Raw genomic sequence first — 15491 nt, 5'->3', positions numbered from 1 at the left:
CATAAAATATCAGGATTTGCAAGCAGAAACAAATGCAATGTGGAAGACAGATACCCAGACAGTTCCAACAGTAGTAGGAGCAATGGGTATTATAAAATAAGAGTCTACAGTCATATTTAGATATGCTACCAATACATGTAACTCCGTACGAATTGCAGAAGTCGTCATTACTAGGCACACTGAGGGTGCTGCAAATCGCACTTTCAGCTAACATCAAAGATGGAAACAATACTAATTTCATGAACTTTAGTCACAGTTTGACTTAGGAATGGGGTCCATTCCCATCATGGTATTAGAAAGAGAAAAGACTTGGAGAAAAGATGTAGTCTGTGGGACTTCTTAAAGAAAGCAGGATTCCTAACTGTCCTGATCAAAGATGGGAAGTTGTTCCATAGTTTTGAGACAGTAAAAAGAGTACAGCACTTGGTCATCTGTGAGATTGGGTTTTTCAACCTTCAGCAACATTTTGTTTTCAGATCTAAGAGGTCAGTTAGGATGAAACACAGTATGGAAGAGAGAGTAAAGGGCAGTTTGTTGGTTTATATATAAATTTGTGTGCAGTAGTTAATTGTAGATAAATGAGGTAGTGTGGAAGTTTAAGCTAGTTTAATTAATGTAGAGAGGAATAGTGGTGGTCTGAAAATTTTGCATTTGTTACAAATTTAGCAACCTTGTTATAGCATGAGTCAAGTTTAGTTTTCAGGGAGGACTGGATATTGGTAAGGATGGGGGCGCCATGCAATAAAGATGGAAGCGGGTTGAAGTTCGATTTTCTGACACTTCGATCTTCTGCAATAGATCCATATATGCATATATGTATGTGTGTGTGTATGTATATATATATATATTTTTTTTTTTTTTTTTTTTTTTAACAGCCATTGCTCAAAAGAGTGAACATTCTTTTTCTTTGTTTTTTGTATCTATGGCCCTCTACCAGACTACTGCTCTGAGGATTCCAGAATGGTGATCACATTCAATGTCATCAAAGCAGTTCCATGAGCTTACATGACTGCAGATGCCAATGTCCATTTACAGTTTATCGAAATAGCACTCCATTGCAAGTAGTACATAGATGTAGATAGTGTGTGCATTACTGAATACAAATACAGCAAAATGGAAAATTGATGCACAATTTTTTCCACAAGCAGAATCGTTCTATTACTTTGGCTACCCTCCTTCATCAGATCTGATTACATTGCCATTAAATACCATTTACATACAGAATTGCTGATGCTTTTGTACCCAAATATACACAGGATATTTTGAAAACTGTTTTATTTACAGGATGGAATTTTTTTTCTGAAGAATGTAGTGATGTACAAGCATTATACTGACTACTTGATTTTTGTTTGCAAAGATTAAGCTGAAGAGTTTAAACAGTTCGTGATATAATTATTGTGAAATGCAAATGATTTGTAATTTACAAATGAAATGCTTAGGATGCAGAGTAGTAATTTAGATATAAAGGCTGTGAGTAAGGAATGAACTAGGGTGTTCTCTTAGTTATACAAGAAGGCAACAGCAGTTAATGACTTCAAATTAACATCCTCCACATCTTTTGAATTCCTCGCTTTACAATGAATGATATAGGGCATTCTGGAATACTTCATCAGGTATAATGGTTTTGCATAATACTATTAATGAAATAAAAGACAGATTATAATGTAGAGGGTATTCAGAAGATAAACAAATGGGAAATGAGGGAGAGGTTGGATGTGTAAAAAGTCTTGCACTGATGTACATTGTTCTGTTAGAGAAAATGAGAATCTCTTTGTATGTACATGCACTGCCTTTCCTTCCATCTTTGAAAAAATATAGAAAATTGGCACATTTTGAAGTTTGATTTAGAGATGAAAGATCATTTGCTAAACATGTAACATTTAACAGTAGAAACAATAATTTAAAAGATTATGTCAAAATATGTTAATTGCTTTTGTTAAGTTTGTTTTGAAAGGTACATTTGTTTGTGTTAATTGTAAATTGCAAAACAAAATAAGTTTACATGGAAGCAAAATAAATGGAGTTACTCATCTTTCAAATAGTTGACTTGTCTACAATTCCTACGGGGTTTTGTATATTATGGAATGGAGTTACCAGCAAACAAAATGGTACAACAGATATAAAAAGTTTGCACACCCCTGTTAAAATGGCAGTTTTTTGTGATATATGAGACCACAATAAATCATTTCAAAACTTTACCCACCTTTAATGTGACCTATAACCTGTACAATTCAATGGCATATCTTGACTTGACAATTTTTGCCTACTCTTTGTTGCAAAAACACTCTAAATCTGTCCGATTGCGAGGGCATCCCTTGTGCACAGCAGTCTTCAAATCACCCCACATATTTTCTATTGCATTTAGGTCTGGGCTCTGGCTAGGCCATTCCAAAACTTTAGTTTTCTTCAGGTGAAGCCATTCTTTTGTTGATTTGGATGTATGCTTGGGGTCATTGTCATGCTGAAAGGTGAAATTCCTCTTCATCTTCAGCTTTCTAGCAGTCGCCTGAAGGTTTTGGGTCAAAAGTGACTGGTATTTGGAACTGTTCATAATTCCCTCCACCTTGACTAAAGCGCCAGTTCCAGCTGAAGAAAAGCAACCCCAAAGCATGATACTGCCACCATCATGCTTCACCGTGGGGATGGTGATGCGAAGTGTTGTTTTTGCGCCAAAAATACCTTTTGGAATTGTGGCTAAAAAGTTCAACCTTGGTCTCATCAGACCATAATACATTTTCCCACGTGCTTTTGGGAGACTAGCTGTATTGTTTTGCAAATTTTAGCTGGGACTGGATGTTTTTCTGTGTAAGAAAAGGCTTCCGTCTTGCAACCCTACCCCATAGCCCAGACGTATGGAGAATACGAGAGATTGTTGTCACATGTTGTACACAACCAGTACTTGCTAGAAATTCCTGCAACTCCTTCAGTATTGCTGTAGGTCTCTTGGTAGCCTCCCTGACCAGTTTTTGTCTTGTCATTTCATCAATTTTGGAGGGACATTCAGTTATTTGCAACGTCACTGTTGTCCCATATTTTCTCCACTTTTTGATGACTGTCTTCACTGTGTTCTATGATATATCCAATGCTGTGGAGACTTTTTTGTACCCTTCTCCTGACTGATACCTTTCAACAATGAGATCCCTTTGATGCTTTGTAAGCTCTCTGTGAACTATGGCTTTTGCTTTATCAGACAACTGAGCAAATGTCAGGAAAATCCTACTAGGACCGCTGAACTTTATTTGGGGTTAATCAGAGTTTCTTTAATTGATGGCAGGTGTGTACCCAAGAAGACTAAATGCTGTAATTAAATCAAAAGCTGCTTCAACAAAGTATTAGTTTAAGGGTGTGCACACTTATGCAACCAGCTTAATGTATGTTTTTTATTTTTTATATTTTTCCCCTAACAGACTTGTTTGTTTTTCAATTGAATTGTACAGGTTATAGTCACATTAAAGGTGGGAAAAGTTTTGAAATGATTTATTGTGGTCTCATTTTTTTATATCACAAAAACCTGGCATTTTAACAGGGGGAGTACAAACATTTTATATCCACTGTATGTGGGTGAAACACAGTGAAGGTTAGGATTACAGATTATTTTTGTATTATTAGGAACAAGAATGACAGTAATCTAGTAGCTGTATACAGTTTACAAAGTTGTAGATGTAAAAGAACTAATTTGTTTTTAGGTGTATTGTCCAAACCCAGCTTGAACAGATGTGGTGATTTGCAGGCAGGTCTGAATCAAGGAATAAATATTTTAGTTGTACTGTAAAAAAGACAATATGAAATGATAAATAATGAATACATTTTACTTACAAAAAAAGAGGAGAACAAATATACTGATTCTTAAATTGTGAATTGCTTCAGATTAACCGATTCTTTCTGATTTTGTATACAAATAGTATTTTATGAGAATGTAATCCGAGCCATTGAGGTGAATAGCCAAGGTAGAAGCTAAAAGAAGAAGTAGACAGACAAGGAAGTAAAGATAGATATAGTATATAAAAGTTAACAGGCAAGGTAGGTAGCTTGGAGACATAAATTGCATAACACTTCCATTTTGTTGCTTCAGTATTCAGCTTGTGTTACTGTGCACGAGTGTTTATTTTTTATTTTAACTGTTACTGTCATGTCAGGGAGCTGATAAGTATGTGCATCTGTTTTGCTGACTTTGATTACGTTGAAAAACTGATTTGGAAAGGAAATTAATAAGTAAAGTTTTGACATGTGCATGTAAATATAGCTGTATTTTAAATACTTCCCAGCTTTAAGACTACAATGATTTAAATAATTTTGCTGTAGTTTGTAAGAAAGCAACAGTTTCAGTCTTTCTTAGGTCCTTTCCAACCTCAACAGTCTGCAGTTCTTTATTCTTCTTTCAATTTACATTTCATTTCACATATCACAGCTTTTGTTAGTATTACTAATCATAAATATGCATATACTAATCCATTCATATTCCTATTAACAACCAAGATCTTACACAATATGATAAAGGTGACATATACAAGAAGACAACAAAAACAGAAATTGGAAAAGGAGATGGTCTCACTTTCCCATGGATATAATGAACATAGCATGAGTGTACATTATGCAATAATAATAAAGTCTACGCCACTTTCATTGACTCTGCACACTGTTCAGTCAGGCTGTTTGATTGCCACTGCCTTCACGTTTCAGTAAGTGCTGTGATCATGTGTTCCTGGCATTCGACATTATGATAATGAAGGGAGCACTAGGATATCCCAGGCTTTGCATGCTTTCTGCACTACTTTTGCTTGCTTTCTCTCTCTCTCTCTCTCTTCCATACCTGCTCCCCTTCCACCTTCCTTTTGTTCCTGACAAAATACAATTGCGTAAAATATTACCATAACAGTAGATGTCCTTCTCTTCACTGTTGCAGTATGATTTACAAAAGAGATATCCTGCTTAGGATAGCTCAATGTCTAGCCATTATACCAAAGCCTTTAGAACTCACAGGTGCTGTACATCACATGTATGCTCCCCGAGGAAGATGTAGGGCATAAAAGTGAAATATGGACACAAACACTCTGAAGTTAATTGCTCCAAGAGAAGCAGAATATCCTTAGGGACAAAACAGAACATGCAGATCCAGAAGGAAAAGGCAGCAAGGCCCCTTGGCCAGGAGGGCAACAACAGCACAGGGACAAGAGCTAGAAAAGCGAGGGAAGGCAGGAGGGACAGAAAACTGCAACAGTGAAGAAAAGGACATCTGCTGTTATGGTAAGCTTTTACACAACTATTCTGTGTCCTTCCATATCACTGTTGCAGTATTCATAACCAAAAGGAGAATGCAAAAGCTAAGAAGAAGGCTCGAGAAGGAAGGCACAGAAAAGCTCTCTACAAACCCATGCAGAATAGCCCTGGCATAACCTGTTCTGGCCAAACTTGTCCTGTCTTGGCCTTGGAAATTACATCCAATTTATAACGTTTAGTGAAAGAATGATCAGGGGACCAAGTGGCAGCCTCAAGGATAGAAATCTGTGTGCACCAGAAAAAGGCACCAGATGAGGCAACCATCCTCGCAGAATATGCCTACAGATATAGAAAGACATTTGTCATGAAAAGAATACCAAAAAGAAATGGCCTCAGAAATCCAGAATTAGATAGTTTGCTTGGAAACAACCAAACCCAAAGTCCTGTGATGAAAAGAAACAAAAATTTGCTGAGTTTGGGAACTGCCATTGTTTTATCCAAATAATACCTGAGCTGTCTGTGCAGATACAAGGTGTGAAGAACCTTGTCACTGGCAGACTGCGGAGAATGGAAAAAGGAAGGAAAGTGAATAGACTAATTAAGGGACAACTCATTAACCACCCTGGGCATAAGAGAAGGATTACTTCAAAGAGACACCTTCTTTCTGTGAAAAAACTAAAAAAAGAACAGCAGCCATGAGAGCCTGAAGGTCAGACACTCTATTGACTGAAGTAAGAACCAACAGAAGAACAGTCTTCCAAGTACAATGTTACAAGGAAGCTGAACTACCAGGTTCAAAAGGAGCCCGAGTTAATTTTTCAAGTACAAAATTGAGGTCCCAAGAAAGCAGAATAGGCTCTCTGGGAGGCCTGAGATGACGGATGCCTATAAGAAACTGCTTGACCTCAAACTAAGAGGGCAAAAGAGGAGTCGAGGGTAGAAAGCAAAGATAGCTGATAGTTGAGCTTTAACTGAAAAATATGCCAACCCAGCATGGAGCAAAAAACAATAATAGAGAACCACAGAGAGGGGATACTTATGATGAGAGAAGTACCAGACAGAAAATCTTTTTCATTTGATTTTCTGGTAGTGAGTTTCCTGGCCTCCTGCAGACCAAGGAACACATGCTCAGAAGAGAGGTACCTAAATGGAATCAAAACCCTACCACCCACAGTGTCATCTGAAGAGTGGATAGTTGAGGATGGATAAGAGATCACATGTCTTGTGTAAGAAAATCCACCTGGTGAGGTAACTTGTCATGATTGCCCCTGGTCAGGTGGTAAAGAAGGGGAACCAATGCTGTCTGTGCCAAAAGGAAATTACTAACAAGATTTTGGGAGAGTTCTGCCTACCTGCAGTGCAGAAGAAGTGCATTCAGACCGGCATTTGATAATGGTGTTCAGACTGGTGGCAAAGAACTTCTGAGTGGGTGCATCTGTATATTACTTTTATGCCCTACATCTTACAAGGGGAGCATATATGTGACATACAGTGCCTATAACATGCAAAGGCTTTGGTATTCTGGCCGGACGTTGCACTATCCTAGGCAGGAGATACATTTTTTAAAGAATACTGCAACAGTGATACGAAAAGACATCAACCATGCAAACAAGTTCATGCATACAATATTATTGTCAATGATATATGGCTCACAGCATGGGAAGCCTGGCTAGAAAAGCCCCCTCCTGGGGTTGTTAGTACAGTAATCACCTATGACTGACTCGTGTGTGTGTGTGTGTGTGTGTGTGTGTGTGTGTGTGTGTGTGTGTGCATTATTTATACATATACATATGTGTGTCTTTGTCAGAAAGTTGACAGACTACATCAGCTTTCTAAACACTGAGACAAGGAAGACTAATGCTCACATTATCAAGCATTCAAAACAGCAAATCTAACAACATCAGAAATTATGACAGTGCTCTGGTGGTGTACAAAATTCAGAAGACAGATACGTAGGATGGCCAATCCTCAGGGAAGGAGGGTTCACATTCCCTGAAGAACTATATATATATATATATATATATATATATATATATATATATATATATGTATACATACATAGGGTTTATATTATATGAGTGAAAATTCATATGAATGAATGCTCTAATTAGCGAAAATGCCGGGCATCGAAATGCTTTTTCTGGGGTCGCAGTATAGTGAAGATAGGAATATTTGCCCTTTCCTCACTGTAGTGCGATCTCGGAGTTGGAATATATATTTAGTGGGGGGTGTGGGGGCACAGCCCCCCACAATATAACATTCGATGTCTGGCATTTTCACTCAGAGCGTTCGTTCATATGAACGTTCGCTCATATAATATAGACCCATATCTATATATATATATATATACAGTTTGCATGCTGGATGTGGGGGGGGGGGACTTGCTTCCTCTGCATAAATGCAGTTACACGGTACTGCTTTTGTTCCATTTTGTGCAGCAGAGATATTGTTTTTTCTTACTTCCACAATTTCTCAATGCTGTGGGATCTGCTGTTTTGAAAGTTCAATAAATGGAGTATCCAAATTTCTTCTTTCAATGTTGAGAAAGTTGTGGTTCTTTGACTTCCTGACATAGATCTACTTATCGAGATATATACAAATAGAAAAATATATGTACATACACAGATATATATATAGATATATATATAGTTGACAATCACAGGCCAGATACCAATTTAGTCGAGTCGAGCTGTGCAATTCCTGCATACTAATAATCAGAATGTCGAAAACCAACTTTAGTGACTACCCAAACTTGCCTCACTTCCAGACTAAAGTTAGCACTTGATTCTGGTTCTAGAGCAGTAAGTAGTTTCAGCATTCGGTCTGTATCTTTCAGGTATGCCGGTATTCAGCATGCCAGCGTTTGAGGAACAGTTACCGTTATTACTCGACTCTTCAAAACATTTCCCACCTTTAATGTGACCTATAACCTGCACAATTCAACTGAAAAACAAACAAATCTGTTACGGGAAAACAAATAAAAAATGCACAATAAGCTGGTTGCATAAGTCTGCACACCCTTAAACTAATACTTTGCTGAAGCAAAGTATCCCCATGGAGAAATTCACACAATTTAAAACACTACTACTAAAACACCTGTGACAAATGGCTAAATGCAAAAGCAGAGACTACCCATGCTGAATTTAAAGTAGCCCCCATATCACAATAATCTACAAGCACAAAACACCCACTTAAAACCCCTTACATGTTTTAGAATACCTTTTTCTACACCATAGTTGCATCCATCACTATTAAACAATAATACAAGATGCAAGTGCAACACCCTAACCATTTATCGTGATTCATACATTTGGATCAGTTTATTAATATGTTACGATGAAAGCATATGTAGCTATAGACATCACTACAAAATTCTCACAGTTTGGCTAAGTAATTATACTCTCAGACTCCTGTAAGTACAACTTTTTCTAACTTATGGGTACCTTTCAACTAACCATACCTCTCAACCACCTAGATTTTCACAGAATGTAGAGATTTTTGCCTCTTTGTCTGTTCATCATGAAATTTGTGATTTTGTGGCAAAAAAGGAGGGGTCCAAGTATGGAACCTTGTGGTACCCCCATGGTGACTGGTAATAGTGGGGAGAGGCTGTTTGTCCACTTACTGGCCGGTTGACAGTCGGATAGATAACTGTGAAACCATGTTAGGGGTGTGATATTGAGACTGTAATTGGCAAGTTTGCAAGTTTGTTGAGGAGCAGCTGATGGGACACTGTCAAAAGCTTTTGACATATCTAAGAAAATGGCTGAGACTAGTTGTCCTTCATTTTTGAGGTGGTGAATGGTCTCTGTACAGGTTATTTGGGCTGAGTTAGTACTGTGTTTAGGCCTGAAGCCATGCCAGGTGCTGGAGAGTAGGTTGTTGGTAGTGAGGTGATTCACGAGTTGCTGGTGGACACATTTCTCTAGAATTTTGGCAAGGGGAATAGAATGGCGATGGGACAGTAGTTAGTTATGTCTCTAGATAGGCCACCCTTATGAAGTGGTATGATATGAGAGATTTTCCATAATTTGGGAACATACTGTTCAGAGAGAGAGAGCGGTTTATTAGTAATGATATGGGGTAGGCGATGGATGAGGCAGCTAGCTTTAGGTATTCACTTGGAAGATGGTCAGCAGCTAAGCAGCAGGGTTTTAATTTACATAGACGTTTTTTATGTAGGAAGTTGGAATGGGAATAAAGGAGAAGGAGTTTGCGTCATTAGAGGTAGGGGAGAGGTGGGATTGTTTTGTTGTCTAGGAATGAAGTGACAGAGTTGATGAAGTGGGAATTGAATTGTGAGGCTAAGACACAGAGGAGTTAGTAGTGAGGGGGGAGGGGTAGGAGTTTTACTAGGGTTAAGGAGGTGGTTCATATTCTGTAAGAATGTTGGATTGTGCTGGTATTTTTGTTGGCAGGTGAGGAAATAGGTTCTTTTATCCTTGATGATGTTTTTCTTAGCATGGTTTCTAAGTTGTTTGTAAAGGGTAAGATCGTTGTTATTTTTGGTCATATATGATATAGTGACCAGGTCTTATCTCGTTGTTTCATTAGTTGTTTTGTTTCTTTAGAAAGCCATGGTAGCTGTTTGTTTTTTGGCGAATTTTTCTGAGGGGCCAAAATTATTTAATAGTTCAAGAAATTTGTTATTGAAGTATTTTACAGCTAGGTCTAGTTGCAGGTTTTTTAATGGGGACCAGTCACAGTTTTCTGATCTAATATCTATCTAAAATCTAATTTATATAATGATCAATGCACTAATCTGCCTATCTTATCTACTAACAGCATCTATTCCTAGATTTACAAATACTGTATTACTGTAATTGTTTAAATCTGACTCTAAATTTGAAAGTACCTCGATATCTAACATTGCATAATTCTGTGCACCCAGGTCATAACAAAAAAAAAAGGCCCATTTATGTCAGCCTGCCAGTCTGCTTAGCAAGAATGGATTAAACAGAATAAAATAAAATCCCTTTAACAATAGATATAAGTGCTTCAAGACAAAGAAATATTGAGACATTGCAAGACGGATTCCATTACATCTTGACTTTTGGTCTGAGTTCAAAGTACAGCTTGAATGAGAGGGTGGGATTAGGTCATACAGCCAAATTTTAAAGGCTTCCATTATTTGTAATGGAGTTCAACTAGAGTGCTGAAGGCTGCAGCTAACAGCTGTCTTGCTTAACCTCCCATTACATGACATGCAGTTGGAGTTGCTGACATTCATTTCTAATTGCCTTACTTTGGACCAAGTAAGTAACTTAATAAGATTTGCAAAGAGCAGAAAAGAAGGTACCAGATAATCTCTGTGTGATAATGTATTCAGGTTAATTATATGTTATGAAAGACGTTGATACATTGTAACGAACAATAGAGAATCAAACGCCGATCCCAAATTCACTCCAGTCTGCATGCCGTGTGGTCTGGGAAAGATACCTTTAATCTTGGACCTGAAGTATCGCTTAAGGAGGTAATATCTAAAGCACTAAGGCCACCTGCAATGACAGTGCATAAGTGACTCTCTCAGAGAGGTTTTTTTTTAATTCAAAAACAGCACCACTGAGTTGGCTTCAGACAATATTAAACAGTAGGCCTCAGTCCATATAAGACACTGCAGTGAGTAGACCTTAGACTGTAACAGACATTGCAGGGAATTGTCTCAGTCTATATTATAAAGTATAATGAATAGGCTTCTGTCCTCATTAGACAATAAACTGAGTAAGCCTCAGTCCATACTGGTCAGTGCACTGAGTAGCCCTCAGTCCAAATTACACAGTGCAGTAGAACTATGCATGCTTTACTGTCTTTGTGCCTACACATTCCCAAAGGCTTACTTATGGGAATACAGTTGCATGCTGTTATATGTGAGGGATTATAGTACACATTATGGGTCATTATTGCTAGGCCTAAAATGCAGCAGTGAACAACATAATTCATTAAATAACTCAAATGCACTAGTGCTCATTTGCATGTCATTTGGGCTTCATAAACTGTGACTGACATCACAAACACAGAAGCGTCTATATTGCTGCATGACGCTACTACACAGTCCTGCTCTCAGTGCAGCCAATACCTTCAGGAGAGTTGATGCAGTCCAGAACTGGTACATCAGCTGTGCCAACACTATGCAGGTGACATGAGAGAATCGTGACCTAATTTTTAATTCCTGTATGCTCCACAGTGTAGGAGAAGTGTCTTTTGGATTACAAATTGTGAGTTAATAAGCATCACAGTGGAGTGTGTTCAGCTAGTGAACTTCTGCAGCTGTGACAGAATGCTTTTTCTGCAGGTAGCCTTGGCAGACTATTGTCATCAATAAGATCCAAAAGCAAGATTGATCAAACAAAGCCAGCTATAGGTAAATCCTGACATACCCACAACCAGGAGTGGATTACTGCTACTACAGAATTACATTATTTAAAAAAGTAATTCCTTACCTTTCTTAAATAATATATTTGTATATACTACCATGCGTATAGGACTACTGTTCCTATGCTTGCACAGTACATCAGTGCCATGCAGGAGATGCACCACAGAAAACAGAATCTCCACTGATGTTTATTTTTTAGCAATTTAAAAAAAAACTGTTTTTATGAGGGACAGTCCAAAAATATTAGGAAAATCAGGTACATTTCTGTTTAGTTTTGCAGAACATACCTGATTTTTCTTACATTTGGCTCGGTCCCTCAGCATACACCAACAGAAAGTCTGGCACTTAATGGTACTTCAGTGGCTGGACTTTTTTCTGTTGGTATATGCTCAATTTACAACAGGCACACTGGTTGGACTGTCCAATTAGCATGCTCGTTTTTAAATACTAATAAACTTTTATTGTATAATCATTCTTGTAACATAACGGGTGATTCAAATTACAACAAATTATGGTTCCTCATCAACTATGTTTCTACTTGTTGGTACTGTCAACAAAATAAGCCTGTTCCTTGTAATACTGTTACATACACAAAACATCGTAATTATAAATGAGTGGAAATAGCATTCATTATTTACAAGCTGCACAGTATAAAAACCTAGAGGCTGCAAAAAGTAGGGTGCAGCTAAACTAGTTATATTCATAGGTACATACTCAATACTTCTTTCAGTCTCATCTGGTTTATATGCCGTTATAAAATCTACATTTTAATTGTATCCACACTATCTTTAAAAGTAAGGATGTACTAACATTTTTAAGACATTAAAAAGAGACGATGATCATAATGCCCTATACAGACATATTAAGGGCAATAATGGTTACACCTTCAAATTTTATATAGTGGACAATGTTGAGTTAGATGTAGGGGTGGACCGTGGAAGGACTGGTTAGCAGTTAAAAAGCTTAAAAGGCAGCTGAAAACTAATGCAAAACATACATTTGGGTTAAATGAAATGGTATATATTAGTACTGTTCTGAGATGGAAAGCAGCATTATAATAAGACATGTGGGTTAATTTTATAGTTTTTTAATTTAATATTTTAATAGGAAGAATTATTCATTAACTTATTATCATTTGTATAGTCAATTTAATTTACTACTGTTTATGTTAAAAAAAATTCTGACAAATTAATAGTCTGAGATGGTTTATGGACTTGTGTGGCTCAAAAGTTTTTAGTAAGATATTTTATATTAATAAATTTTTTAGTAAGTTAACATCTTGTTTAAGAATTGAAGGGAATAGAATTTTTCCCAAAGAAAGGGACAAAAAAGGGGTTAATTTAATTTAATATAGAAAATGTGCTTGCAGGAAATACTTTTAAAAAGAGTGGAGGAGTTTATTTTATAAAGGTAACTGTGGCAGTAGTTGAAGTTATTCTGATGAAGTCCCTTTGATTGGGAAGAAAGCACAATGTGTTTTACTTGGATGTATTTTATTTAAATAAATGTTACGATTTGGTTGCTCCTGGCAATTCAGCTGGTGTTCGGACTTGAAACTTTATAGCATCTGTGGCCATTCTGGAACAGTGAGAACATATAATAACATTAAAAAAATGGTTTGGATATATACTATCCCTAGACAATATATAAATAAGTTTATTCACTTTCTTCCTGTAGATACTTGTATTTATTGACCATCCACATTCTCAGCAACAAAGCTTCTCCATATCAACATTAATTGCTGAAGTGTTGCCCCAGTAAACCATAAAATGTTTCAGTTCTTCCACTGTACTAGACCATGGGAAATATATCATCATTAAAAAGACAATACTACAGTGCACGGCTAAAACTTTCTGCATTGTACACATAACATTTTTCCCATCTAGCCATAGAAGTGTCATCATAGCTAGAGGGCTACTGCAGTAATACAATATTTAAAATGAAACAATCCATTCATTACAAAATATATCATGTATACTTAAAAAAATCTTACATTGCATCTAAAGCCCTCTTGTGGGGGATAATAATACAAGGATTTTGCATACTGGGCAGTGCTGGTTAGCTAGGGCATAACTATTCCCGGCTCCACAAAGTGTACTCTTCAAATTTTCCCTTGGAACTAGACAAACTTTCAACTTAAGCACTCAAACTATTCACTTCTCATCCTGACACTTGCTCAAAACTCATAGCAAGCACTAATAAACCTTAGCACTAGACCCCCCTATACTGTAGAGAAGGACAAGGCTCTCTATTTGACCAGCCAATCAGTAAAACAGTTCACTATACCTATGCAGGCATGTCCAAAGGGCAGTTTCAGGTGTACTCTCCAGTCCAACTGGTGAATCTGGGCATTTTGAGGCAATGTTACAATTGCCTCATGTACACAGACAACCCTCGCCTCCTTCCACCAAACACTAATACATGCGAGAGATGCAATTATACAGCCAAATTGGAGGCTAAGCTCTCTCAACCCAAGGCTGGACCAGGCAGTCAAGAGGAGAAAGGAATTACATGCATCACACCACCAGTCTCACGTAGAACTATGAAACCAGCACTGGCAAAAAACACACACAAATATATGAAAACATACTCGGAGGCTCTAAATAAAAATCTTCAAAAGCAACAGAGACCTCCAAAGCAGACATCCAAGCAATCTCCACCCCCCAACACAAACCATGAAACACATACTTCACAAAACCAATGTGCCATGCAATCACAGCCCTTAAGCCAAAATAACATAAGCCCTAGGGCTGATAGCCTATTACCAACCTATGAACCTATAAATATTGTGGGAAGAAATATCCAGGGAATTGTTATGGCTAGGGCTGTATAGGCCCTAGGGCCAATAGCCTAGTACCAACCTATGAACATATCCAACACACTAGTAATAGGTGACTATAGTCAGGCACACTGACGTCCCACTCACTAGGCTGAACAAGGAGAAGGTTACTGTTAGCTGCCTGTCAGGTGCCAGGATCTGCCACATAACACAAGCACTCAGGTCACTCCAGAACAAGTACAAATATGACTCTGCCATTGTCCATGTTGGTGTGAATGACCTGAGCCGTACCTCCCTGGACTACATGAAAAGAGACATGGAGGAGCTCTCTGATCACATAGCCCAGACCGGTATGACCCTGACCCTGAGTAGCATCCTGCCCTCACCAAGAATGATACCACGGTATAGAGAAAAAATTATCAATTTCAACAATTGGCTAAGCTTCTGGTGTCATTCAAAGGGGATCCAGTGTCTGTCAGCCTGGGATGATATGCTCGATAAGCCACGCTGCTTCACTAGAGATGGCTTGCACCTGTCACCCTTAGAATTTTGAATACTGGCCAAGACTCTTGCCACCCCCATAGTGCCTTTTTTAGACAAGGCTCAAAAGACAAACCCACAGCCGTAAATAGCGCAAGTAACAAAAAACTGAGGGTAATGCTACTCAATGCCAGAAGTCTAAACCTCAAAATGCACGCACTCGAGGCACTCCTCAGTATGGAGAAAATCAATATATGTGCATTAACAGAAACCTGGCTTAAGGCTCCAGAGAGTACCCCAGCACTACCAGGCTACAACTCATACCCTACATTTCGGCCACAAAACCCAGGCCGAAATATACAAGGTGGGGGAGTATTCCTATTCATCAAGGATACACACACCTCCAGGTTAGTGAAACAGCGTGATGCTTCAGAGATCATCCACGTGCAACAAACAATGGACAAAACTGCTATTCAAATTATAGCTTGCTACAGATCACCCACCATGTCCCGGGACCCTCACTCCGCATTCCTGGAAACACTGGGAAACATAAAGGTCCTACCAAACACCCTGATATTGGGTGATTTCAAATACCCAAACATTAACTGGGAGAACTACTCAAGTACAGTCCCCCTTGCCCAA

The sequence above is a fragment of the Protopterus annectens genome, chromosome 15.part0, assembly GCF_019279795.1.
Source record: "Protopterus annectens isolate FY-2018-M chromosome 15.part0, PAN1.0, whole genome shotgun sequence".
In the NCBI taxonomy this organism is placed as follows: domain Eukaryota; kingdom Metazoa; phylum Chordata; order Ceratodontiformes; family Protopteridae; genus Protopterus; species Protopterus annectens.
This window is presented reverse-complemented; position numbering follows the sequence as displayed.